Source organism: Labeo rohita, chromosome 15, assembly GCF_022985175.1.
Source record: "Labeo rohita strain BAU-BD-2019 chromosome 15, IGBB_LRoh.1.0, whole genome shotgun sequence".
Classification (NCBI taxonomy): Eukaryota; Metazoa; Chordata; class Actinopteri; order Cypriniformes; family Cyprinidae; genus Labeo; species Labeo rohita.
Window position 1 is genome coordinate 37,273,157 of NC_066883.1, and position 27,282 is coordinate 37,300,438.

General features: G+C 35.5%; 1 protein-coding gene across 1 annotated transcript in view; it reads right to left on the bottom strand.

Moving 5' to 3' along the window:
• Positions 1-22,073, bottom strand: part of lrfn1 (leucine rich repeat and fibronectin type III domain containing 1) — a 216,964-nt gene extending 194,891 nt beyond the window's left edge. The window contains exon 1 of the mRNA XM_051129174.1: positions 20,981-22,073. The gene's annotated coding sequence lies outside the window, so the exon portion shown is untranslated. The remainder of the gene's footprint in view (positions 1-20,980) is intronic.
• Between the last annotated feature and the right edge of the window lie 5,209 nt (positions 22,074-27,282).

Here is a 27,282-nt window from a genome sequence, read left to right on the forward strand (position 1 = left end):
GTTAATATTAAGTGACTTACGTTGTGCATTTTTAAACTAATCTAGTGAGTCAATGATTAAATTTCCAATTCATGAAGACAGTCACTTGCTTCATTTCAGAATGAATCAGCTGTTTGAACGAATGAAATGAATGAATGAATCAGTAATTAAATCAGTGACTTGCCGCCACCTACTGGCAGTTTTAGTTTCATTTTTAAAGTATCTTTTCAGTTACTTAATTTAATATTTCTATATTTAAAATTTTATATTTAAAACATTAATCTCAACATGAATTTATGAATTTGACTGCACTCGTGCCACCTCTGAGCCTCATTAAACATATGAAAAGACACCTACAAGCCATTAGTGAGCAAGTGATAAAATGCTACTGTTCTCCAAATCTGATGAAGAAACAACCTCGCCTGCATCTTGGATGGCCTAAGGGTGAACACATTTTCATTTCTGGGTGTGCTGTTTCTTTAAATTCAAATTTGAACTCATACATAAAACTGGAGGATTTAAATTCTGAATTTCGCCCAAACAAGTCCACAGAGTGACACTTTACAAATGCGGACTCAGCCAGAGCCCTGCTATTGAATTTTCTGACAGGTGCTCTCAGGCCTAAAACTAGCATCGATTAGCGTCTAGACGTGTTTAGTCAGGAGCGAGAGAACTGCCGCTTCTGTACCACAGGCCACATCTAAATGAGCTCGGCACTAGGTGAACATTAAAAAGTTATTAATCAAACAGAAGCACCTTGGATTTTTGTCGCGGGCTGATAAATTGTCCACCGCGCCTGGAAGATAGTGGGCAAACATAATCACCTCAACGATTAGTTCAGCCTTACAAGATCTACAATGTGTTTAAAAAGTTGTTAGGAAACAATAAAAACAAAAAAGGTTACTTCTTATGTGCCGCGCCGGCAGCAGAGCTGAAAAATCGGCCGGATTGTTGAAGGAACGTGGCGGAGTGGAAATGCTAAATCAGCTGGCGAACCGCAGCTGGAGCGCTGGAAACAAACGCCAGTCCTGATGAATGAGAATGTTGGGAATGTTGGGAAACAAACATGAAATGATTAAAGATACTGTTGTCGTTGAATCAATGCATTTAGGTTTTCTTTCAGATTAAATTAAATGCCTCTACATGCACCAGTTATGCTAACATGTAAGGTGATTTAGTGACTATTGTGATTTCATTTGACCTTCCATCTCATTCAACAGACTTCATTAGATCCCAAACCTATTATTAGAGACCAACTCCGGCTTGAAAGACGGATTAAGGCAGAATTAGCTTTGCCAGGATTGGTCAATTTGATATAGAGGTTTATTCTGATATGAATTTTAATCCTGGCTTTTTCAATTTGACATGCAGGTTCTTCCAAGAACTGTTTTTTTGTGATATAAACACTAAGCCAGGATTGCTGAATTTGATTTAGAGGTTCTGCAAGGACTGGTCTGTTTTATACGGATGCTAAACCAGCGCGGGTCAATTTAATTCAGAGCTTCTGCTGATACGAGGCTCATTTGGTTTTACTACCAAACCTTAATACATTCGCAACGGCGCTTGTCTTTTTGCTGTGGATTAATTCCAGGAAATGTGAAGAACGCAAGCTGCTCGCTAAAGCCAATTACTGGGGAAACAAAATGAAGAAATGATTTATTCAACAACAGACTCGTTTTATGTCATCAATAACAGTTCATTTACGCAATTTAGACCAGATTGTGTTGAAACCAATTGCAAAGCATTTGGGGTTGGCAAGTTGTTTTTTTATCTATATATTTTCACAGAAGTCTCTTCTGTTTACCAAGGCTGCATTTTCTTAATAAAAAATACAGTAAAACAGTAATATTGAGAAATATTATTGGGCCATTCTATATCAAATCCATCAAATTTCAGAAAGTAAATAAATAATAAATAATATAAATCATTATTTTGTAGAAGAGGGTCAAAATCATAATTTAGTTTTAGAGCCAAATTACAGGGGATAAAAATAACTGCAGAAAGATGGCAACATCATGTTATTTTTACACAGAGACTGTTGATAAATTTTGATGACTTTAGCAAAGCTTGTTGCATTATATGCCAATGGTGACAGTTGGGAAATGGGAAAAAAAGCACTATTTGTTATTATTTCCCAAGTTTGCATGCCTGCAACTCGAGAAGTTTTCAAGATATCTTACTATCCTTTTATATTTTGATTGTTAACACACTTTTCATTTGGTATCTTCATTTTTATGGCCCTTTAATGTACATTTCCAGGAATACAGGGATTTCAATGTGGCTCCATTGGTAAGTTGTTAAATTGTATGCATTTTCAGTGATCAGAAACTAGGGTCACTTTGCACACGGCTGGTGTTTTTTCTATTAAAATGTAATATTTGATGATTGCAAAAATGCATCTTTTTTTCTCTACCAAAATATTTGCATAGAACATACCTGTCAAAAATATTATTTCCAAAGTTTGCATTCATGCAGCTGAAGAGGTATTAAAGGTATCGCAATATCCTTTTATATTTTAATTATTAACTTCGAAAATGTGAGTTTTTGATTAGTGATATGCATTTCTAAGAACTTCATTTGGACAGCTTTAAAGGTGAGTTTCTCAATATTTTGTTTTTTTTGCACCCTCAGATTCCAGATTTTCAATAGTTGTATCTCGGCCAAATATTGTCCAAACAAACCACACATCAGTGGAAAACTTATTTATTAAGCTCTCAGATGATCTATACATCTAAATTTCAAAAAATTGACCCGTATGACTGTTTTTTTGGTTCAGGGTCACAAATAGTAATGCAAGTCAAAATATTAAATGTTATGGATGAATATTTACTAAGCAATGCACAATTTTGTAGAAGAGGGTCAAAATTATAATTTTCAGTTTCAGAGCCAAATTACATGGAGTAAAAATAGCTTTAGAAACATGGCAGCATGATTATGTCTTTCACACAGAGACTAATAGCTCTATTAGTAAATTTTGATGAATTAAGCAATCCTTGTTGCATTATGTGCCAATGGTGACAGTTTAAAAATGGTAAAAAGCACTTTTTTGTGTTTGTTTCCGTAAGTTTGCTTGCCTGCAGCTAAAGAAGTATTAAAGATATCATAATATCCTTTAACATTTTGATTTTTAACAAACTTTTCTTTTGGTATCTTCAGTTTTAAGTCCCTTTAATGTTCATTTCCAGAGATATAGGGTTTTCAATGTGGCTCCATGGGTAGAAGTTTAAATTGTACGTATTTTCAGTGCTCAAAAACTAAATATGGGTCAATTTGCATACGACTAGGGTTTTTTTCTATTAAAATGTAATGTCTGATGATTGCAAAAATGCATCTTTTTTCCCTCTACCATAATATTTGCAAAAAACATACCTGTCAATTTTTTTTTTTTTTTCCATTCATGCAGCTTAAGAAGTATTAAAGATATCTCAATATCCTTTTAGATTTTAATTATTAACAAACTTTTTTTTCTTTTTTGTCAATTTAAACCTATAAATGTGACCTTGGACAACAAAACCAGTCATAAGTTGCACAGTTATATTTGTAGTAATAGCCAACACCACATTGTATGGGTCAAAATTATCGATTTTTCTTTTATGCCAAAAATCATTAGGATATTAAGTAAAGATTATGTTCAATTAAGATATTTTGTAAATTTCCTACCATAAATATTTAAAAACTTAATTTTTGATTAGTGATATGCATTGCTAAGAAGTTCATTTGGACAACTTTAAAAGTTATTTTCTCAATATTTTGATTTCTTTGCACCCTCAGATTCCAGATTTTCAAATAGTTGTATCTTTCAAATAGGTTTTCAACCACTGAAAATAGAAAGTTGAACATTCTAAATGTCTTCCTGTCATTTTGGATCAATTTTCAAAATGACAGTATTCATTTCTTTTTAAAAAAAGCTTGTGAATAGTAGTGTATTTCAAGCATATGTGGGTGCGGTTCACAGGTACGAAACAGCTCTGACAGCAGTTCTAGTGTGAAAGCGCCCTCGGAGCTGCTAGTATCAGTCGGTCTGATTGTAAAGTTCTGCCAGTATGAGCCGGATTGATTCTGGTGGAGCCCGTGAGGTGTCAGGGACAGATGGAGGTTGAGCCGGACTTTCACAGCCAGCGACGCTCGCCAAACGCGGACCCGTGAGAGAACCGTCTGCATGTAGGCCACATTTTATATGCACATCATCTGCCACTGATACGACGGTGGTTTTCATCTCTAAATGACTTAAATTTAGAGATGTTACTGAGTTCAGAAGCTTCTGATGCAAATGAGGAATGTAATTAATATTTCTTAAAACAAGAGCTCTTGAGCAATAATTTGGGTTTCATGGGAATTAAATCAAGGATCTGCTGCTAATTTGCTTCTCGTGTGCTTGGGAAATGAGACGATGAAAGGCTGAAAGAATGAATGAAAGACTGAGGAATTAAATGAAATGAGTGTTTTCTGCCTGGAGAGGTGGAGGTCTCTCATCTTCTGAGGCTCAGCCTGAACTGACCCCGAACCAGCATGTTCAAAACAATAACTGTGAAAATGACTAAACTCCAGGCCTGGACAAGTGTCATTTTCTATTCATCACTTCTGTCTGTCTTAATGTTTTCCATCAGTCTCATTACCAGGCAGGTTTAGCCCTCGGTTTCAGTGCAGATGTGAGTTCATGATGTTATTCGGTCTGTTCGAGATGTTAATGATCCTGGTTCATTACTTCATTAGGGGTTTGTCCTATCATCTAATGGCGTTACACGGCCTTTCACACTCTTTTCTCTGTTCCTGTCACTCTTTTACTCCTTTTGCACCAAAAAAGAGCTTGAGTGGTGAACATCTCTCAAAATCAGCCTGTTTCTCCACTGACTTAAGAAGGGATGTCAATCAATTCCATTAGTAACATTTTTTGCATTTATCATTTTAATGCATTTAGCCTTTTTAAAAGTGCACTATGGAGGATTTTCTAAGTGAAAATGACAAAAATCAATCAATCAATAAATGTGCTCTTGCCTTACTCCAATTTACTACGGCAAGCCTACAATAATCTCTAATTTGGGCATCTGAGAAAAAAAAGGTTTGGCTACTAATAATATGCAACTCGCTTCTTCAAATATATTTTAAATGCTTGTAGGATGATGAATAATTTATTTTATGCAGCCAACCACCAACGTAAATATACACATACATATATTTTATAAAACACACAGGATATGCAAACACTCCATAATAAAACAACATTCAACGCAACCTCACTGGCATAAACATTTTATTTAACTATGGAGATTCACTCGTTCATTTCACTTGACCTTCAATGCCGTACATGACTTCTACTTTTTCTCAAACATTCTATCTCACTTTGATTTATAAATAAATGACCCATTAAGAGTGTCTTTCTCCATCATTTACTGATAAACGGCGGGTCGACCAGGGACCTTTGTGTGTGTGTGTGTGTGAGAAAGAAGCTTATGCAGCGGCTTTGATTGGATTCAATCAGCTCCAAATGTTCTAATCAGATCTTAGAATTTTCAGCAGTTAAAATGTCATTAAAATGGATTAAATGTGTTGATGGTGTTAAAAGGCCAAATCACAGTGGCCCAACAAACACCAACCAGAGTCAACCAATTTCAGCCAATCCAGCTTTCAAACACTGGCCACTGGAACCAAACTATTTAAGGCCAACCAATGCCAGCCAACATCAAACTACTTCAATCAACTCCAACCAAATCAACCTTTTAATGTTGGACATTGGAACCAAGCTCTGGTATCCTATGCCAACCAGGGCCAACCAATGCCACTCAACATCAACCAATTCCAGTCTTTTAATGCTCGCTACTGAAACCAAGTTCTGGCATCCAACGCAAACTTCTAATTTTGGCCAGTGAACCCAAGGTCTGGTTTCCTTCGCCATCCAGGGCCAACCAAAGCCGGCTAGCACCAATCAACTCCAACCTTTTAATGTCGGCCATTAAAACCAAGTTCTGGCATTCAACACCAACCAATGTCAACCAACTCCAAACTTCTAATTTTGGCCACTGGAACCGAGCTTTGGTATTTTATGGCAACCAGGGCCAACCAATGCCAGCCAACACCAACCAACTCCAATATTTTAATGCTGGCCATTGAAACCAAGTTCTGGCGTTCAACACCAACCAACACCAACCAACTCTAACAAACTCCAATCTTATAATGGTGGCCATTAAAACCAAGTTCTGGCATTCAACACCAACCAATGTCAACCAACACCAACCAACTTTAACCAACTCCAAATTCTAATTTGGCCACTGGAACCGAGCTTTGGTATTTTATGGCAACCAGGGCTAACCAATGCCAGCCAACACCAACCAACTCCAATATTTTAATGCTGGCCATTGAAACCAAGTTCTGGCGTTCAACACCAACCAACACCAACCAACTCTAACAAACTCCAATCTTCTAATGCTGGCCATTGAAACCAAGCTCTGGTATTCAAAACCAACCAACACCAACCAACTCTAACCAGCTCCAAATGAACTCCAATCTTCTAATTTTGGCCATTGGAACCAAGCTCTGATATCCCTATGTCAACCAGGGCCAACCAATGCCAGCCAACACCAGCCAACCAACTCTAACCAACTCCAATCTTCTAATGTTGGCCATTGAAACCAAGCTCTAGCATCCACGGCCAAACCAATGCCAGCCAACACCAACCTTCCAATGATGACCATTGGAACCAAGCTCTGCCAACCAATACCAACCATCCACATCCAATGCTAACCAACAGTGACAAACATCAACCAACTTTAATAAACTTCCAACCAGCCCAAACTTCTAATTCTGGCCACTGGAACCAAGCTCTGTCAGCCGACACCAACCAGCACCAACCAATGCTCATCAACGCCAACCAACCAAACATTAAATTCAGTATGTGTTTATTGGAGCCTATTGAGGCAGTGTGAACATATTTAATTAAAGCTTCCACTTTGACAGACCTAGTTACTGAACAACCAGCTTGCAAATCTAGCACTTGAAAGTTGTGAGTACATATTTTACCAAACTCACTAAACTCAGCATTTTAATGCTACCATGATGGAAACACTGAACTGGGCACTGGCTCTGGCATCCTGTTGATGGTCTTGGGGAATCTCTCTCTCTTTGTCACCCCTCAGGCTTCAGGTTTTGCTTTAAGAAATAGACGTGTGTCAAGGCGAAGCTGTTTTTCATCCCTTCACACTGATTTCCACATGAATGGCATCTTTGACAGGCATGACACACCCTGCGGATTGGTGAGGCTCATGGACAGATTGGCTCTCTCTGTAAACCGCCTGCCCTGACAGCTCAACAGCTCGACACACACGTGACTCCATCACATTTATTCAGCATCTCAATTTCTCCTTATTGGCCTCCTGTAGCGCCCTGACATTCCTACCCTTGCTTGCTTCTTCCAAGTAGTACTGGGTGATATGACAGCATATATGTGGTTCAACAGTATACATGTCAACCAGTAAAGATTCTGCGATATACATCTGTGTATATATAAATTCTTTTTAATACAACCAGGGTTACTATAGTTAACTAAAATTACATTTTGTCACATAAAATAAAATTTTTATTTTAGCTATTTAACATTTCTAATTTTCATTTACAAGTACTAAATTAATTTAAAAAGCATAAAATAAAAATAATAAATAACATTCATAAAAACTCAAAAATTACTATAAAACTGAAGTGTAAATAAAAAAAAAAAATTAATCTAATTCAAAATAGAATAAAAACTATATCAATAATACTAAAATAATGATTGCAACAACTTGTGATATTGCTTATAATGTCTATTTGTGGATAATTAATAAAATTAAATACAGTGAAGGTGCTTCATGCCATTTGATTATTTTCTCTTTTTATTTGGAACAGATGCAAACCAAAAAAAATATTATTATTATTTTTTTAATTTTACAAAACCTTTTGGTTTGTGTGCATTCCATTAATAAAAGAGAATAAAAAGTAAATAAAAAGAGTAAAAAATAATCAAATGACATGAAGTATTTAATTTAGTTAATTATCCACAAATAAAAATATATCAATGAATGCAACTTGCAATATTGTTTATATGTATACAAAAACATAAATAATCACAATTATAAATAATTATCCACAAATCAAAATATATCAATGAAACTAAAATAACAGTGCATGCAACTTGCAAAATGCAAGTTGCAATATTGTATATACTGTACGTATACAAAAATATAAATAATTATCCACAAATAGACATTACCAGTTGATTATTAACATGTTTTTTGCATTAAATTTACAGAAAATACACGTAGCACATATTATATTAGATAACTTTGTGACATGAGACACTCCCACCACAACCTCTGAGCCAATCACAGGACATCCGTCAGGCTGTCAGTGACACATGACCAATCTGTCGCATTCTCTGAAATCAGATGTGAAACTGGTGTCACAAGGTCTTTTCAACTGTTCATCTGCAAACAGCTCGTCAATTTTAGTGTCTTTTCCTCCATCTTAATTAGACGTCTGCCCTGCCATTGCCGCAGGAAAATTTCCAACGTGTCCCACAGAACTTTTAAATTATTCCTAAAGAGAAGAAGCTCTGAAGCAGAACGTGTAGCTTCCCTCGGCGTCGGCGGCGACAGCAACTGACAGCACGCGAGTTATCAAGCCATTGCAGACTTTTGTTGCAGCCATGGGGGAATTTTAAAAGCATGCGCTCAGAATATCTAAAAGGCCTCGGCTATCTGTCTCTGCGTGCATCTGAAACAACTGTTAACCCTCCACGATTAAGACGGAACTGCGGTAAACGGCTGGCGGCCATCTGATCCCTCTCTGTCAAACTGCACTCCATATGCTATTACACGGCTAATGCTGCATGCTAACGCGGGCCGCAGGATTTATCTGATATTATCTTCCTCTTATCCGCCGCTAAAAGCGATTTTCACTCTCACACAAAGAAGCTTAGAGCGGCCTCTGATACCTCATCAGCCAATAACCAACAAAGATAAACGCCTCCCCTTCAGACAGCAGCAGAAATCTGCAGCATGAATACAAAAGACTCCAATCGCAGAATTATGACCTCTACTTCAAACCAGACCTGGAGAGATGATCGTCGAGGGGTCACTCTTCAACAAACTCTATGTTTAGTATGTAGTTCATCATTGAGGGTTTGCAATGCCCTGAAAGAGCGACTCAAACCAAATCTAGAAAGCACAGAATATCACAGATTCTTTAGTAACCATTCGCAACATTATAACATCCTAGAAACAGCCTAGCAACTGCAAAACAATGACATCCTAGCAACTGCACTTACACTATTGCATAATCAAAAACCACTCACATTTCTTCAGAAAATGTACACATCTAGGCTTTTTTTTTTTTTTAGCAATACACCTCTTGTGGAGTTTTAGCTTGTACTATTTCATTTTCCACTCAAACACTCTTAAAAAATAGTTAAACTACATGTTTTAAGCTTGTAGTCAAAACTGACCCTATTAACTTTCTTAATAAATGTCCAGAAATGTATTGTGCAAAATGTATCTTTTCTAATAATAATAAATAAACTAGATAAAAAAGTTCGTCAAGACAAACTTTAAGTTGGCTTGAGAAAGCCGGACCAGAAAGTTTTAAAAAGTTTGAAAAGTTTGAAAAGTTTGAAAAGTTTAAAAAGTTTAAAAAGTTTAAAAAGTTAAGAAGTTTCAAAAGTTTAAATAGTTTAGGAAGTTTAAGAAGTTTTAAGTTTGGATGGTTTTCAGTCTGAAATATTTAGAAGTTTTAAAGTTTGAATGTAGTCTGTCAGATAGATAGATAGATAGACAGATAGATAGTATTGGTCAGATTATCAATCGACAGAAAGATAGATAGATAGATAGATAGATGATTCTAACATTATTACCAAGTTACTAGCATGTTGTTAGTCTGTTTCTAGCATGATTAGCAAGTTGTTAGCATATTTTTAGCATTTTTCTAACATGATTAGCATGTTGCTAGCATGTTTCTAGCAAGATTAGCAGGTTGCTAGCATGTTTCAAGCATGATTAGCAAAGTTGCTAGCATGTTTTCTAGCATGATTAGCAAAGTTGCTAGCATGTTTCTAGCATGATTAGCCAGTTGTTAGCATGTTGTTGCTAGCATAACATGATTAGCATGTTGTTAGCATGTTCTAGCATGTTTCTAGCATGATTAGCAGGTTGCTAGCATGTTTCTAGCATGATTAGCATGTTGCTAGCATGTTTCTAGCATGATTAGCAAAGTTGCTAGCATGTTTCTAGCATGATTAGCAAAGTTGTTAGCATGTTTCTAGCATGATCTAGCATGATTAGCAGGTTGCTAGCATGTTTCTAGCATGATTAACAGTTTGCTAGCACGTTTCTAGCATGATTAGCAAGTTGATAGCAAAGTTGCTAACATGTTTCTAGTATAATTAGCATGTCGTTAGCATGTTTCTAACATGATTAGCAAAGTTGCTAGCATGTTTCTAGCATGATTAGCATGTCGCTAGCATTTTTCTAGCATGATTGGCATGTCGCTAGCATGTTTCTAGCATGATTAGCATGTCGTCAGTATGTTTCTTGCATGATTAGCATGTTGTTAGCATGTTTCTAGCATGTTTCTAGCATGATTAGCATGTCGCTAGCATGTTTCTAGCATGATTAACAAAGTTGCTAGCATGTTTCTAGCATGATTAGCATGTCGCTAGCATGTTTCTAGCATGATTAGCATGTTGCTAGCATGTTTTTAGCATGATAAGCAAAGTTGCTAGCATGTTTCTAACATGATTAGCATGTCGCTAGTACGTTTCTAGCATGATTCGCATGTCGTTAGCAAGTTTCTAGCATGATTAGCATGTCACTCGCATGTTTCTAGCATGATTAGCAAAGTTGCTAGCATGTTTCTAATATGTGATAGATAGATAGATAGATAGATAGATAGATAGATAGTTAGCAAGGGTTAGATGATAGATAGATAGATAGATAGTAAGGGTTAGATGATAGATAGATAGATAGATAGATAGATAGATAGATAGATAGATAGTTAGATAGATAGATAGATAGATAGATAGATAGATAGATAGATAGATAGATAGATAGATGAGTTTGAATGAGTTTAAATGGATTAGAAATACAGTACATAGAAGGGAAGTCTGATTGAGTCTCAAAGGATTCTGGGAGTTTTGACAGTTGAAATTTGAAAAGTGCTGGCTCATTTGAACATTCCGTCAATGTAAGTCTATGGGATTTTTCCCAGTTTTAAACGTCATTTTTAGGAAAACCGTAAGTCCGATCAGTTAGAAAAGATATAGCACACCCGGCCAGATCAGTCTGAAGATCTGGGCTGAGTTTGGAGTTTGTAGAGTTAAAGCTGTAGGAGGAGTTAGAGTCAGAAATTTTAGTCTCAGAAGAATAATAATAATAATAACTTTAAGTTTAAGTCGGATTTCAGTAAGTTGGCTTTCTCTAGCCAACTTAATTATTTTAAAAATTCTGCACTTCTAAAATGAGTTTTCTTTTATGCATCCTAAATATGATTATTAAATAGTTTCACCTTTGATTATTTCCCTAAATTATCCCTTGATTATTCACTAAATATTCTGTTTTACAGAGAAATGCATCACATTACGGACATCAAATACATTAAATCTTACAAAAACTGTTGAGAAAAGTCACATTTCACCCTAAAATTAAAAAGACAAACATATTTTACCAATGCTTTATTTTATTTTACTGTTGCATTATTTTTATTTTATTGCTCTCATTACGGAATGAAAAATAACATTTTTTCCTTTTTAAACCATTGCGTGTTTATATCTGACAAATGTGACTTTTTTTCTAAACATTTCAAGTTTTTCTTTTTTATTTATTATTCTGTTTTACACAAAAATGCATTACATTACAGAAGTCAAAAACATTAAATCTTACAAAAACTGTCAAAAAAAGTCACATTTCACCCTAAGATTAAAAAGACAAACATAAAATAACACATTGATAAAATATTTTATTGTTGCATTATGACAGTATTACATTTGGTGGAGAAATTGTGAAATTGAGAGGTAATTGCAACTTTTTTCTAGTAATTCGAACTTGTTATCTCGCAATTATGAATTTCTATCTTACAATTACAACCTTTTCTGCTCAGAATTGTTTACATCCCGCAACTTGTTTTTGTTTGTTTTTTTGCTTCCGCCACAGAATGAAAAATATATTATTATATGTTATATTTTTATCTGACTTCATTCCTAGCAATTGCGTGTTTACATCTGACAATTGTGACTTTTCTTCTAAGAATTTCATGGGTTTTTAATCTATATATACATATTTTTTTAAATCATATTCTGCATTTAGATTTTATCATAATTCTGAAGTTTTACTCGCAATTCCAAAAGAAAAAGGTCAGAATTGTGAGATAAAAAAGCTGCATTTACTTTTTTTCTCTGTGGTGGAAACAAGCTTCCATAGAAATGAACTTCATATCAAAATAAAGCCACAAATAATTAACTAAAGTTTAATTACATATAAGCAAAATTTACTTGTAAAAATAATAAAATAAAGGTTTAATTATTACTTTAGAAAAATTACCCATAAACAGACATTACCAGTTGATTATTAAAATCTAAATTATTTTTGCACTAAATTTACAGCAAATACATCCAGCACATATTATATTAAATAACTCTGTGACATAAGACACGCCCACCAAAACCTCTGAGCCAATCACAGCACATCTGTCAGAAACACATGACCAGTCTGTCCACTCTCTAAACTCAGATGTGTTTTTATTTTGTTCTATAAGTCACAAATAAATTCAAATAAAAACAAATAAAGTTTCTCTTGTTTTTGGGCTGAAATATTCTCACACATTTCACTGCGAGATGAAAAGGCTTCATATTTGAGTTGTGTTCAAGTCAAATTTACTCAGTTCACTGCAGATGAGACATAAGAGAAAAGTTTCTATATTTGTCTGAATTTTCAATTCAAATCATCAGTACACGGACTGTAATGATTCAGGTGCTCATTAAGACGTGATCTAACATCAGCCTCTCCACCCGCCGTCTGACACTAAGCAGGAACGGCTTAATTAGGCCCAAACCTGAAAGAAATGACGCAAGCCAACCAGCAACTCCATTAGTCTCTATGATACGTTAATGCTCGGTTAAACTCCATAGCACTCAGACGAGCTGCTGAATGGCGGTAGACCAGGAGACATGGCAAAAACATGCAGCGTCTGAATTAAACATGATGGGAACACAATCGGCGTTATTAAGCCCAGGGGCTGTTTGCGTAACGCAAGCGGAATAAAATTATCCTTTTTCGAAACCAGCCCAGAGCGTTCCACTTATCATTAAACTAAATCTAATATGCACGCCTGTGAACGGGATAATCCATATCATCAGCATAAACCATTTACTACCTGCAGAGCGGCACCCGTCCCGTGAGGATCCAGTAACAGGACGGGGACCAAAGCACGGGTTAGATCGCTTTAAATAATCCAGCTGTCGCTAATCTCGTCTGATGCAGTTTAGAAGAATGTGGATTAGTTTGATCCACGGGAGATCTTGCCGAATCTCGTGCCACAGCTGTAGAACCGCCGAATCCATCTGTTGCGGTTCTGGACTGGCAACCAATCACAATCCGGTTATATGTCACATGATCGTTGCTCAGCGAGATTCGGTGGCGACTGAACAAATGGCACATTTCATCAGGCTTCTGTTTACATGGTAATTATAGTATTACAATAATAGAGCACATCATTCCTCATGCTGGGTTACAGGAAAGAGTCACCAGAGAACGGACGTGTGCTGCTGCTGGGTGAGTAATACTGACTCAGGCATGTTATTTGTAAAAACAAACTGAAAACTGGTGGGTAGAAAGACTGACTGATGAGACCTGAGCGACTAATGCCCAATGACCAACACACACATTCACAATTTAACTTTCATTGTTTTCATATATATATATATATATATATACACTACCGTTCAAAAGTTTGGGGTCAGTACATTTTTATTGTTTCTTTTTTTTTTTTTTTTTTTTTTTTTTTTAAAGAAATTAATACTTTTATTCACCAAGGATGTATTAAGTTAATAATTAAAAGTTTATTAAAAGTTAATAATAAATAATTTACATTGTTATAAAATATTTATATTTTGAATAAACACTGTACTTTTTAAACTTGTTATTCATGAAAGAATCCTGAAAAAAAAAAAAAAAAAAAAAAATCGCAGGTTCCAAAAAATATTTGGCAGCACAACTGTTGATATTATCCAACATTGATCATTCTAATAATAAATCCGCATATTAGAATGATTTCTGAAGGATCATGTGACACTTAAGACTGGAGTAACAGCTGATAAAAAATCAGCTTTTCATCACAGGAATAAATTATATTTTAAAGTATGTTAAAATAAAAAACATTATTTTATATTGTAAAAACATTTTCTATATTTTTAATCAAATAAATGCAGCCTTGATGAGCATAAGAGACTTCTTTAAAGACTATTACAAGTCTTACTGACCCCAAACTTTTGAACGGTAGTATATAAACATATATATATATATATATGTATATATGTATTAGGGGTGTAACGGTACACAGATGTCACGGCTCGGTATGTACCTCGGTTCGAGGGTCACGGTTCGATACAACTACAGTACAACAGAAAAAAAACAAATCTACTGTGCTAGGTTTCTTTTCATTTACTTTAAAGACAGTAGTACAAATTAAAAAAAAAATTCACCTACATGTGAAAATACTAAATAATATGTCAAATTAATGTCATATATAGGCCATAAAAATCTGCAGTACATATATACATGGAATAAATACTTAAGGGGAAAAAACTGTGTGACACATAACGTAACGTTATGTGTCACACAGTTAAAGTAACTTAAAGTAACGTTATACTCCTTTTCCAGTGAGAGACGCGTTCAGAATCAGCACATGATCACTGTCTAGTGGGCTTTGTTTTCAAGTGCGCAACTCCTGGCATTCGCTGTTCTTCTGTTATCAGAGTTGCATTATTGCGGGCGCCCCCTTCTGGATTGAGGGTGAATTGCCTGTATTCGTTGTAAAGCATCATGCACTGAACCGAGATGCCCGTACCGTGGCGGTTTGGACGAATACATGTATCGTTACACCCCTAATATATATATACCTTCTTGCTTTCGTGTCAGACGCCGGGTGGAGAGGCTGATGTTAGATCACCTTTTTAAATATTTTTAATAACTTTTGAACCGCTCATCCAAACCGAATGCTTTAAAAAGTATGGCAAAGCTGAGATTCTCCGCTTTCTTTCATTTCCTTCCTCTCAGCCAAGCAGGAACGACTGTTGACGCTTAGTCCCACCCCCGTGCCCAGATTGGTTCAAACTGTCATCTATTCAAACAATAAACAGTTTTTGGACTTTTGAACCACTGGTTAGCATGTTTCAAACACAAAATAACACATTTGCATGACAGCACTCTCTGAAAAAGCACAGAAAAACACACAACAGAGCACTTTGACATAAAACAAAACAAAACAAAAACAAGAATGAAACAGCGGTAGACCTCGGATAACGCACTGGAATTTATGTTTTCACGTGGCTATGCAGATAGCAAATACGCGGGGCGATCCATTTGGCTGTTATATTATGGTAATTCTTCTTATATAATTTCTAAAGATCATTTGCAGATTTTTTTTTCTATTCTGTATATTTTTCTCTTATTTTGTGTGTAGCTTGTGAATCATTTGCACTGTTTGTATATTTGTTGCACAAGATCATTTGTGCAATTGTTTGCAAACTGTTTTTTATTACTGTGTTTCCATTTACTTTACTTCCTAAACATTTTTTAACACATCTATATTGTCAACAAACTAAATAGACCTGTTTTTCACTGAAAAGCGCCTATAACAATATTGTAATAAATGGCTCTAACTTGCTTGGGGAATGTTATATGTACATAAAATTTTATTTCAGAAGTGTAAAACACCCAAATACAACTTTCTAAAGAAAAAAATCCAAACTTCATAAGTTTCCATTTGAGTACACAGTAAAAAAAACCTCTAATTGTTGTTTGCGATTTTCTTAAAATTTTGGAAATTCATTCATTCTTAGAGAAGACAAAAGGAAAATTGGGACTTTAAATTAGCTAGTCTGAAACTTCAGGTTCTCCTGTTTACAATGATACATAGCACTTGATGCTGACTGCTAGAATAGGTCTGAAAAAACAAAGAAAAGTGCAGGCATTTCAGGCGCCCCGAAAATGTTCTAGGTCTTTAAGGGTTAAACAGAACTCAAATACTGAGACTTTTCATCTCGCAGTAAAATGTGTGGGAATATTTCAGCCCAAAATCAAGATAAAACACATTTTACAGAAAAAATGAAGCCAGTTCATTATTGTGTGACTTTATAAAATAAAATAAAAACACATCTGAGGTTAGAGAGTGCAACAGATTGGTCATGTGTCACTGACAGCCTGACAGATGTCCTGTGATTGGCTCTAAGTTTGTGGTGGGCGTGTCTTATGTCAGAGTTATTTAATAAAATATGTGCTGGATGTATTTGCTGTAAATTTCATGCAAAAATTATTTAGATTTTAATTATACACACACACACATACACAGATACATATAGTTTTTATTTCTTTTATTTCTTTATTTATTTATTTATTAAGCTTTTTAGATTCGGACAAAGCCATTTATTTGGAGAACGGGATATTTTAATTGGTTTATCGATAAGCTCGGACTTTTTCAGTGGCCTTGTTTACTAAAGTATTCTTCCCATTCATTATCTCCACAGGGGTTTAAAAAATCTTAAATAACGAGATCTAAGCCTTGAACCAACAGACTGTGAGATGAATCACAACATTACAATGTTTGATTTGGAGCAAAATTGTAAGAACATTGGAAAAAGACAAAAGCTAGACTGTGTACTTTTATGATTTAATGAACCACTATCCCATGATGCACTGCGAATGATGCAATCTAATAAAAAAATGACATTAAAATATAAAAATGCTCTGATTTTAAGTATAAAAACAACACTTTGCAGTAAGGTTGCATTGGCTAACATTAGTTACAATGAACTATTTTTTAGTTAATGTTAAGATTAATTGTAAAGTGTTATATTTACTGTACGTTTACTGCAAAATATTAAATATAAAAGTCAAATAGTTTAAAAGTGAATGGAGAATGACTCACATGGTAACACTGTTTTGTCTGATTAGTCAAGCTCTCTTCAAGGTTATTAGTAATAGTTCTTCACCAAAAAAACTTTTTTTTTTTTTTTTTTTTTTTTTTTTTAAATGTTGAAATCACTCAAACTTGTGGCTTCTACAGAAACATCAAAACCTCAGAGCTCATGGTTGTTTCAAAAATCAATTTACAGTATCTGTAGAGAAAATAAATTGCGTTTTTACTTTCAGTGCCTGTTGGTCTCTATATAAATTCTGATTTGAAGATCAAACTACAGAAGTTAACAGTCACTCTATTGGGCGCTTTTTAATAGTTCACAGACATCGAGCTGAGCAAAGAAACACAGCTACTCTACAACACAGCTGAGATATTGCATCAATATTCATTTCAGCTCCACAAGGACTTAGTTACGGCATACCATGACACACTCTAGTGCAGGGTTCCTCAAAATTGTGCCCTGCAGAGTTTAGCTCCAGCCCTAATCAAACACACACATACACAACCTCAAGGTCTTTAGGATCCCTAGAAAATCAAAAGGTAAGTGAGTTTGATCAGGGTTTGAGCCAAATTCTGCACCACTGCAGAAACTGGCTCAAAGTGGGGCTTTATTGGCATTTATAGTTCCTTGTATAACCTTTAACATCCATAGGACATTTCCATTGCATAAAAGGCTCTTTATAATGGAAAAAGGTTCTTTAGATGATTCAAAATGATTCTTTTAAGAACTGTTAACTGAAAGATAAAATCTTCTTACAAATAAAGCATCCTTATTAGCATATTTGTTTCCACAAAGAACCTTTAACATCCATGGGATCTTACCATTGCACAAAAGGTTCTTTATCGTGGAAAAGGGTTCTTCAGACTAAGAAGGAAAAAAATGCTTTTTTTAAGAAAGGTTCTTTGGGGGACCAAACATGGTTCTATTGAATCACTATGAAACCTCCATTTGGACGTTTCATGCTTGAGAGTGTAAACTTGTGGAAGCAGTAAATAATGACTTGGTTTGGCATTTTGTTATCTAATGCATTGGCATTTTCAGTTCTATGAAGAACCTTTAACATTTATGGAACAGTTGCATTGTACAAAAATGGCTTTATAATGAAATAAGTTTATCAAGAGGAATAAAAATGGTAATTTTAAGAACTGTTAACTGAAGAATCTTTGGGGAACCCAAAATGGCTTTCACTCTTACAAATAAAGCATATTTAAAAGCATATTTGGTTCCACAAAGAGCCTTTAACATCCATGCAAGCTTTCCATTGAACAAAAGGTTCTTCAGACTAAAAAAAAAGGTTCTTTTAAGAAAGGTTCTTTTAGGAACCAAAAATGGTTCTTTTGCTCTATGAAACCCCAATTTTGGAAGTTTTATGCTTGAGAGTGTAAATGTGTAGAAGCAGCAAATAAAGACTTGGTTTGGCATTTGTTATCTTATGCATTGGCATTTTCAGTTCCATGAAGAACCTTTAACATATACACTACCGTTCAAAAGTTTGGGGTCAGCAAGACTTGTAATAGTCTTTAAAGAAGTCTCTTATGCTCATCAAGGCTGCATTTATTTGATTGAAAATATAGAAAAAAAAACAGTAATATTGCAAAATGTTTTTACAATATAAAATAATGTTTTTTATTTTAACATACTTTAAAATAGAATTTATTCCTGTGATGAAAAGCTGAATTTTTATCAGCTGTTACTCCAGTCTTAAGTGTCACATGATCCTTCAGAAATCATTCTAATATGCGGATTTATTATTAGAATGATCAATGTTGGATAATATCAACAGTTGTGCTGCCAAATATTTTTTGGAACCTGTGTTTTTTTTTTTTTCAGGATTCTTTCATGAATAACAAGTTTAAAAAGTACAGTGTTTATTCAAAATATAAATATTTTATAACAATGTAAATTATTTATTATGAACTTTTAATAAACGTTTAATTATTAACTTAATACATCCTTGGTGAATAAAAGTATTAATTTCTTAAAAAAAAAAAAAAGAAACAATAAAAATGTACTGACCCCAAACTTTTGAACGGTAGTGTATATGGAACCTATAACATATATAAATGGAATAACGTACATCAAGATGATTAAAAATGCATGGTTCTTTTAAGAACTGTTAACTGAAAAATTCTTTACAGAACCCAAAATGGCATTTCGCTTTAAAAAAATAAAGCTTTTTTTGGTATATTTAGTTCCACAGAGAGCCTTTAACATCCATGGGAGCTTTCCATTGCACAAAAGGTTCTTTATAGTGGAAAAAAGTTATTTTTGCTCACTGAAAGGTTCTTTGAGGAACCAAAAATGGATCTTCTATTGAATCACTTTGAAACCCCCATTTGGAAGTTTTATGATTAAGAGTGTAAACTTGTGGAAGCAGTAAATAATGACTTGGTTTGGCATTTTGTTATGTAATGCATTGGCATTTTCAGTTCCATGAAGAACCTTTAACATATACAGAACATTTCCATTGCACAAAAATCTCTTTATAATGGAATAAGGTTAATCAAGATGATTACAAAAATCACTATGAAACCCCCATTTGGAACCTTTATGCTTAACAGTGTAAACGTATAGAAGCAGTAAATAATGACTTGGTTTGGCATTTTGTTATCTAATGCACTGACATTTTAATTTCCATAAAGAACCTTTAACATGGAACATTTCCATTGCACAAAAATCTCTTTATAGTGGAAAGGTTAATCAAGGTTACTAAAAATGTTTCTTTTAAGAACTGCTAATTAAAATATTAAGCAACCCAAAATGGCATTTCACTTTTAAAAAAATAAAAAATAATGGTGCATTTAAAAAATAATGGTGCATTTAGTTCAACAGAGAGCCTTTAACAACCATGGCACACAAAAGGTTCTTTATAGTGGAAAAAAATGTTCTTTTAAGAACTGCTTGCTGAAATGTTCTTGGGGAACCAAAAATGGTTCTTCCACCGAATCACAATGAAACCCCAATTTTGGAAGTTTTATGCTTGAGAGTGTAAACTCACGGAAGAAGCAATTAACAGCTTGCTTTGGTATGTTGTTTATCTAATGCATTCACACATTTCATTTATATTAGAATACTAATTCTATTCGTTCTTATGTGTAATTTGTGTAGGCTGTGAGTGTGTGCGTGTGTGTGAGTGAGTTATGTGCCAGTGGCCCCCAGCGGCCGCTGCTCCACTCGCGCTCCCAGCCGCAGACAGACACACCCCAATAACAGCACCGCGAGCTCCGGGACTCAATCTGGACTGCGGTACCGGACCCGCTGCGTTCATCTCATCTCTCAAATCGGTTTTAGTGTGATTTCACACCGCCCGAAATCTCCGCGTTACCGATAAACCCAACAATCTCCCTCTGTCCTACTAAAGGAAGCGTTCAAAAGCGCAACTTACAGGCTCTCCAGCAAACCTTTACATAACCCATGGCGTCCCATTTCCAAACACTAGCATTTAAATGTGAAAGGGGAAGTTTAATGACTAGAGGAATCTTCAAAGATCCGCCATCAAGAGAAAGATCAATCAACATTTTCTGACCGGCAACAACAGTAATGACAAATCCCATAAGTTATTTTCATCAAAACGTCGTTCGTCCGTTAAATCCTACGATGCGCATTGAGTAACCAAAGCAAATACACTAAAACACGAATATGTCTTCCAGATTGTATAATTATGTCAAGGCATCGCCTCACAATCAAACAATAGCTCATTATTTGACCTCTAACGTTTGATTTATTAAACGCCAAACTGGCGTTCGCCTGTAAGCTAATCACAATCTCCAAACTGAACGCAAATAAGCACTGAATCAGTGTTTTGATGGCGTTTTAAATCCTTAAGAAGGAAAGTAATAAGTGCTTTACCTCCGTCCTGGAGCATCCAAACGCCTCAAGTTCAGAGCAGCACAGAAATGTCCGGGATCTTGAGATAGATGATGTCTAAATCACCTCCTCTGGGTCCAGAGTCTCGTACCAATATGCTCACAGGGATAAATGTATTGTGTGATATATATATATATAACGAAAGATGTATTAATACAGACGAGGAAAACGCATCCAAATTTGCCGCGAAATCTTTAACGGTTTTTCATTCCAACGGCTGACTCGATTCAAACGATCTTTTTTTTGAAATCCCCAAACAGACTTTCCGTTTAGCGCAGAATTAATCCAAAACGTGAATGCTTTCCAAAACACACTAAGAATGAAAAATGGTCGAAGAATCCAGAAATGTTGATGGTTTACTTCTGAAAGAGGACCAGTCAGACTTTTCGCCTCACGTCGGATCGCCTCAGAGAAACATGGCACTATTGAGAGAGGTAAAAACAGTACGATATCGTCGTGTTTAAAGTGGGTGAACACAAAAATAAGACCATCTGAGAAGAAACGTTGATACAATCCAATCAGAAGGCGGGAAAAAGACGCCAAGGACAGAGCGTCTATTCACACCGGCGCGGAAATCTCCCTCAGAAATCTTCCATCCGGCATACAGATCTATTTTCCAGCCTTTCTCCGAATGCACATCCGCGTTTTACCGTTACTTTCGCTGTGATAGATCCAGTGGCCAACGCCGAAGGGATCCCACCCACGTTTATTTCATATGCGCATTTTTTACCAAACGGCATCCTGCGGGAAACGGACGCAGAAACCGAATTAGAAACATTTGGCACCGCATTGGAGTCGCTGATGTATTGCTTTACTCCTCATGAAGGAGCATCCGGACTGCGTGTCCCTCCCTCCGCCGTCAGGAGCCTCGGTAACAGTCCGCTCACGGCGAGCTCGAGACAACACTGCTCTGTCTGTAGTGCGCGAGAGCATGCGAGATGGATTTGCACACGTGCCAATAGCGGAATTTCACCACCGACATCACCTACAACTTCACCTGCCTAAAACAGACACAGTTCTGAGCAGCAGGTATGATCACTACCACGTTGTCAACACTGATGCACCTTTTTATCTTATGTTCTCGCTATAATGCATTACCACTAAAGAAGGGAATGGGAGCTGTCACACTTCTCTAGGTAGGATTGGAGTTTGAAGCCATTTTTATAGACTTGAAAAGCTACTGAACATTTCTACCATTACTGGGAGGAGAAAACGTGTGACAACATGCCCTATATATTTCACAGCTCTCCTTACCATTGGGGCAAGTTGTCACAATGAGAGCCAGCACTCCAAATAGCCTATTGTATTTAGATGTCAACTATCAGCCAAAGTCATTTTAGGTTAGCCTTGTGCATATGCTGAGTAAAGTATTACACCAACAATTAATCAGTATTTATCATCTTAAGTTGGTGCAGTCGGATGAATGATCGAGTTTAGAACAGTAAAGCAGGTCATATTTGGATTGTTCTTATGTTTGACTCTTATAATGTGAGGACATTCATGTGGGCTCTGAGTCTTCAGAGGGTTTTTTGCTCTCTAAACGCAAATCCCGAGCGAGTCGTGAGAGAATTTTTTAATGAAAGTATACCTCGACTTCAAAGACAACTGGTGAGACGCTGCTGGTTAATATTACATCAGCATCATAAGGATAGTTAAGGCCATGCATGATGAGCTGAGGTGAAGAAGTATTAAAATGCATGTGTTATGGTTTGATTCTGGCTGTGTAAAAGATTAGAGTTTGCCAGGGCTTCCTTAATAATTAAATGCAAATTACCAAGACGCATCATGAAAAATCATGTGTTGTATTTAAAAACTGAAACTGAAAAAAGCTCACAAAGCTCAAAAGCTTTTTTTTTAGTTAAAAAAAAAAAAAAATATATATATATATATATATATATATATATATTAAACTTTTAAAATGTCACTGTCCCCTCTGTGGGACACCAAAGTTTACTTCACCATATTACAAATAAATCCTAATCTAATCGTGACAAATTATACATTGTTGGAAAGGTCCAAGACTCCGAAAATAGATATTTTACCATATTTTTGTTACAATTTATGTAGGAAAAGTAATAGATTAATATATGTCAAGAGTGCAACTTAAAAAAAAATCTACATCATAACATGAGTTCTGAGCTTTGTCACAAAAGACTTTCTTCGTTTCCTTTTTCCCTATCACGCTTTAGATATCAGAAGAAATTATATATCAGTTCAAAACCTAAAATCTCAAAATTCATCCTTTTAAAGCCATTTTAAAATCAGACATTGCATTACCACGGAAAATGTACATCAAAATCATATTACAAAATGTTTTCATTCATAAATTATAAAAATATAAGTCTGGATAGTGCATTTTTATGTCTGTGTTAAAAAATGGGAGTGACAGTTAAAGGGTTAAAATATGAACCAAAACTATAATAGTATATGCATGATACTAAAATAATGCTCTCTGTCACTACAATAAGTTTTGGCCAGAAGTAGATTGGAATTTTTCAAGAAATGTACTTTGGATAAACAACTGTCAAGCGACATACTGTGTTTTATTATAGCAATGATAATCAATTACTAAATTCTGTAGTGCACTGAATTTTCATTGTCACTTCAATGCACTGTTACACATGCATGCATTTCACACCCATCTTGTTTCTCAAATCCTGCGGCGCTAAAATCAGGTAAGGAGCTGAAAATTGCACTGACGTGTTGAGGACAGACCGCTGCCTGTTGCGTGTGCAGAATACAAGTGCACAAGAACAGGACGCTGTTTTCTCCAGACGGAGGAGGAATGGGAGATTTTGCTGAGTTTTGTGGCTAATGCAGAAACGCGCTGTTCTCCCGTCACTCAAACGCCACGGCGGCGCAGCAGGGATGCACAGATGTGGAGACATATCTAGGCCTCACACAGGGCTGGAGAGTGGGAAAGAGATGAGCTGATAGAGGGAGAATGTGCATGGGAGAGAAAGGAGCAAGCATTAGTTTGCATCCGCTGACATGCTCGTGCTGATGCCAAGACTCTTTTCAGAAAAATAGTATTACAGAAATTCATGAATAGTTCACAGCTGGGTTACCAGACAAAGAACATAAGGGATAAATGACCTTCACAAGCATACAGTGGGAACAAAAGTCACCAGCTGAAAACCTGGATATGAACAAAGATTTAGGATTTTGATACATTTTATGAAATAAATCATTGTATTTGTTCGATGGAGCAGTGGCAGATAAAAGTAAATGTATTTATAAAATGTATTAATTCGTTTATCTATGCATGCACTTTTATTTATTTAACACTCCACCAACAAACACAATATGGGTGTAAATGTATGCATGGATCACAATCCACTGAACTGACAATCAAAACTCAATGCAACCTTTCTTTATCAAAGCACAGAGGATTTGGCATAACTAAAGCAATGCAAGTCTTTCTGAGGCTGCTTTTAATGTCAGCACCATGGAGAGCTCCTGCTCCTTTGCCACATTCAGGACCTTGGACAGCGACGGCTCAATACACAGACAATAGATTCCCTTCAACAGCAGATTCTACTCAATAACAGTTTAGTATAATAACATCATTCTTTGAAGACATGCATTCAGCTGCTTAGACATGAGTTGAACTTCTGCATATACACTAGGGGTCAAAAGTTTAAAATTTGTGAGACTTTATTAAAAAAAAATGTTTTTTATTGAATGCCTCTTCTGCTAACCAAAGCTGCATTTATTTGGTCAAAAATACAGGTAAAATGTGAAATATTTTTACTATTTAAAATAACTGTTTTGCGTTTGAATATATTGTAAAATGCAATTTATTTTTGTGATCAAAGCTGAATTTACAGCATCATTACTCCAGTCATTCTAATACACTGATTTGCTGCTTAAGAAACATTTCTGATTATTTTCAATGTTGAAAACAGTTGTGATGCTTCAAATTTTTGTGGAAACTGAGATACATTTTATTTTTTAGGATTCTTTGATGAACAAAGTTCAAAAGAACAGCGTTTAATTAAAATAGAAATATTTCGGAACATTACTGTCTTTTGATCTTTACTGTAACTTTTGATCAATTTAATGCATCTTTAATTAATGAAACAAGTTTTTTTTTTCTTTTTTTACCTTAAAATAAGGTAACCATTAACTGAAAATATGCAAAATTAAAAATTAAAAATAAATAAAAATATATAATATATATTATTTAATAAATTATTTAAAATTAAAATAATTTTAACTTGATGAACTAAAACAACTAACACTTAAAACTGACATAAAAGTGTTGTGTCTAATGAAATATAGACATTTTAGTAATAATAAAGATTACAAATTATATATATATATATATATATATATATATAATTTGTAATCTTTATTATTACTAAAATGTCTATATATATATAAACGTACAAAAACTGAAAAATATAAAAATCAAAACTAATTCAAAATATTAACAAAAACTGTGATATTATATATTATATATAGTATAACACTAACATGTACTAAATTTTAATCATTTTAATTATAAAAGTAAAGAATGTGCTTAGTTTAAACAACAAATTAAAGAGTAAAATTAAATTAGTACTTTTATTAAGGAGCCAAAGACGCCACATTTCACTTCATTGCTTAAAATGTCTCCACGTTGTCCTGATTCCTGAATTGCTCCCGAGAGCAACGCTTTTCAATTGCTGAAAAGGTGAAGAGTTCCTGCAGGGTTTTTGTATCTATCAGAAAAGAAAAACCGCGCTGGTTCTGCACCTGCATCCAATCCATAATGAAGATGCTTTTTAATTAAGTCACTGTGTGAATGCAGAGCCTGGTGGCACAGATTAACATTCACTTGATTGCACCGTATGTCGGTTCCTCAGGTCCAACTCTTCATAATTAAAAAAAACATGGCAACATTTCACTTATCTTTCATATTTACTTATTTATAGTACACCTCCAAAAAGTGTGAAGTCCTGAAGGGAATCTGTGTGTTTGTACATAGTCGAGCAGCTGCTCTGCAGCAGACTGGAGCTGCTATGGAAAACTGGCACGTTTCTTTTTAAAACAAGTCCGCCTGTCATTCAAAACTGAGAAACGCAGCGAGTGATGCTGAATCATCTATAGTCAAACAAGACCACACACCTCGCAAACACACTGCGGCTTTCAGCATAGTTTCCTGACACATGATTCACATTTGTGGCAAACACGCTTCCTGTTGCAGCTACATTTTGACATTTAATTGAACGGCTGATTCTGTGTACAAATAGGATGGATTGCAAGATTTTAATCTAGTTTCATCTGGTAAATACAGGGTTTCTGCAGGTTTTATGAAGGTTTAAAACCTTCACGAACAAGTCAAGAACATATAAGCAATAAATCAAAGGGAACACAATATGTCTGCATGCTTTCTAAATGTAAATGTCTAGGGAATCTTATAGATCTCCTTTACTTTTTAAAATCAGTTTACAACTTAATAGCTCAAATTTTGCCCACAAACACTATTTAGCTTTCTTCTTCAGCATTTGTGTCATTTTCCAGTACAAATGTCTAAACATTCTTAAATCAAGATACATTAACTTGAGAAGCAAAATGACTTTGCTGAAAATCTGAACTGAAGTGGGTTTATGTCAGAGTTCTGTGTGCCATTTGGACTGTTTATGTTTGTTTTTCCCATTGTGCCCATATTTGGTTCTTCCTGTCCTCATTTTGTCCTGATTAGTTTATTTACTACACCTGTCTGTGTCTTAATCACCACCCTTTATAAGTCTGCTTGTGATTTGAGTTTGCTGTCGGTCCTTGACGTTATTTGGATGTGTGTGGATTATCGTTCTGTTCCTGCCTGTTCCTGCCTGTTCCTGCTAAGAGTTATATTAAATTGTTATTTGTATCGTATCTCGTCTCTCGACTCATCTATCCAGCACTTACCGTGACAGAAGGACCGACCCTACAGTTTATCCCCGGCGTTTCCCTGCTTTATTTTTTCCGTTTTTTTTCTCAGTGTTTGTTTTTTTTGTTTTTTTGTTATGGATAACCCTGCTGTCCTCCTCCTTCTCCTGGAGCAGGGGAATCGCTCTCTCGTGGACCACACTAGAGACTTTGTCCACCTCGTACCACTCACACACTTCCCGGACAGCAGCCTTTGCACATTTTACCGTGCAGGACTGAACATCGCCACGAAAGCGCAGCTGTCCGGGGGAGGGTCCACGAGAGAGCTTCGCCGACTACATGGAGTGGGTGCTGGTGTCCTGTAGATCTTCGTTGACCGCGGAGGATGACACCAGCCCCACTCAAGACCCAGAGCCCAGCCAACCAGC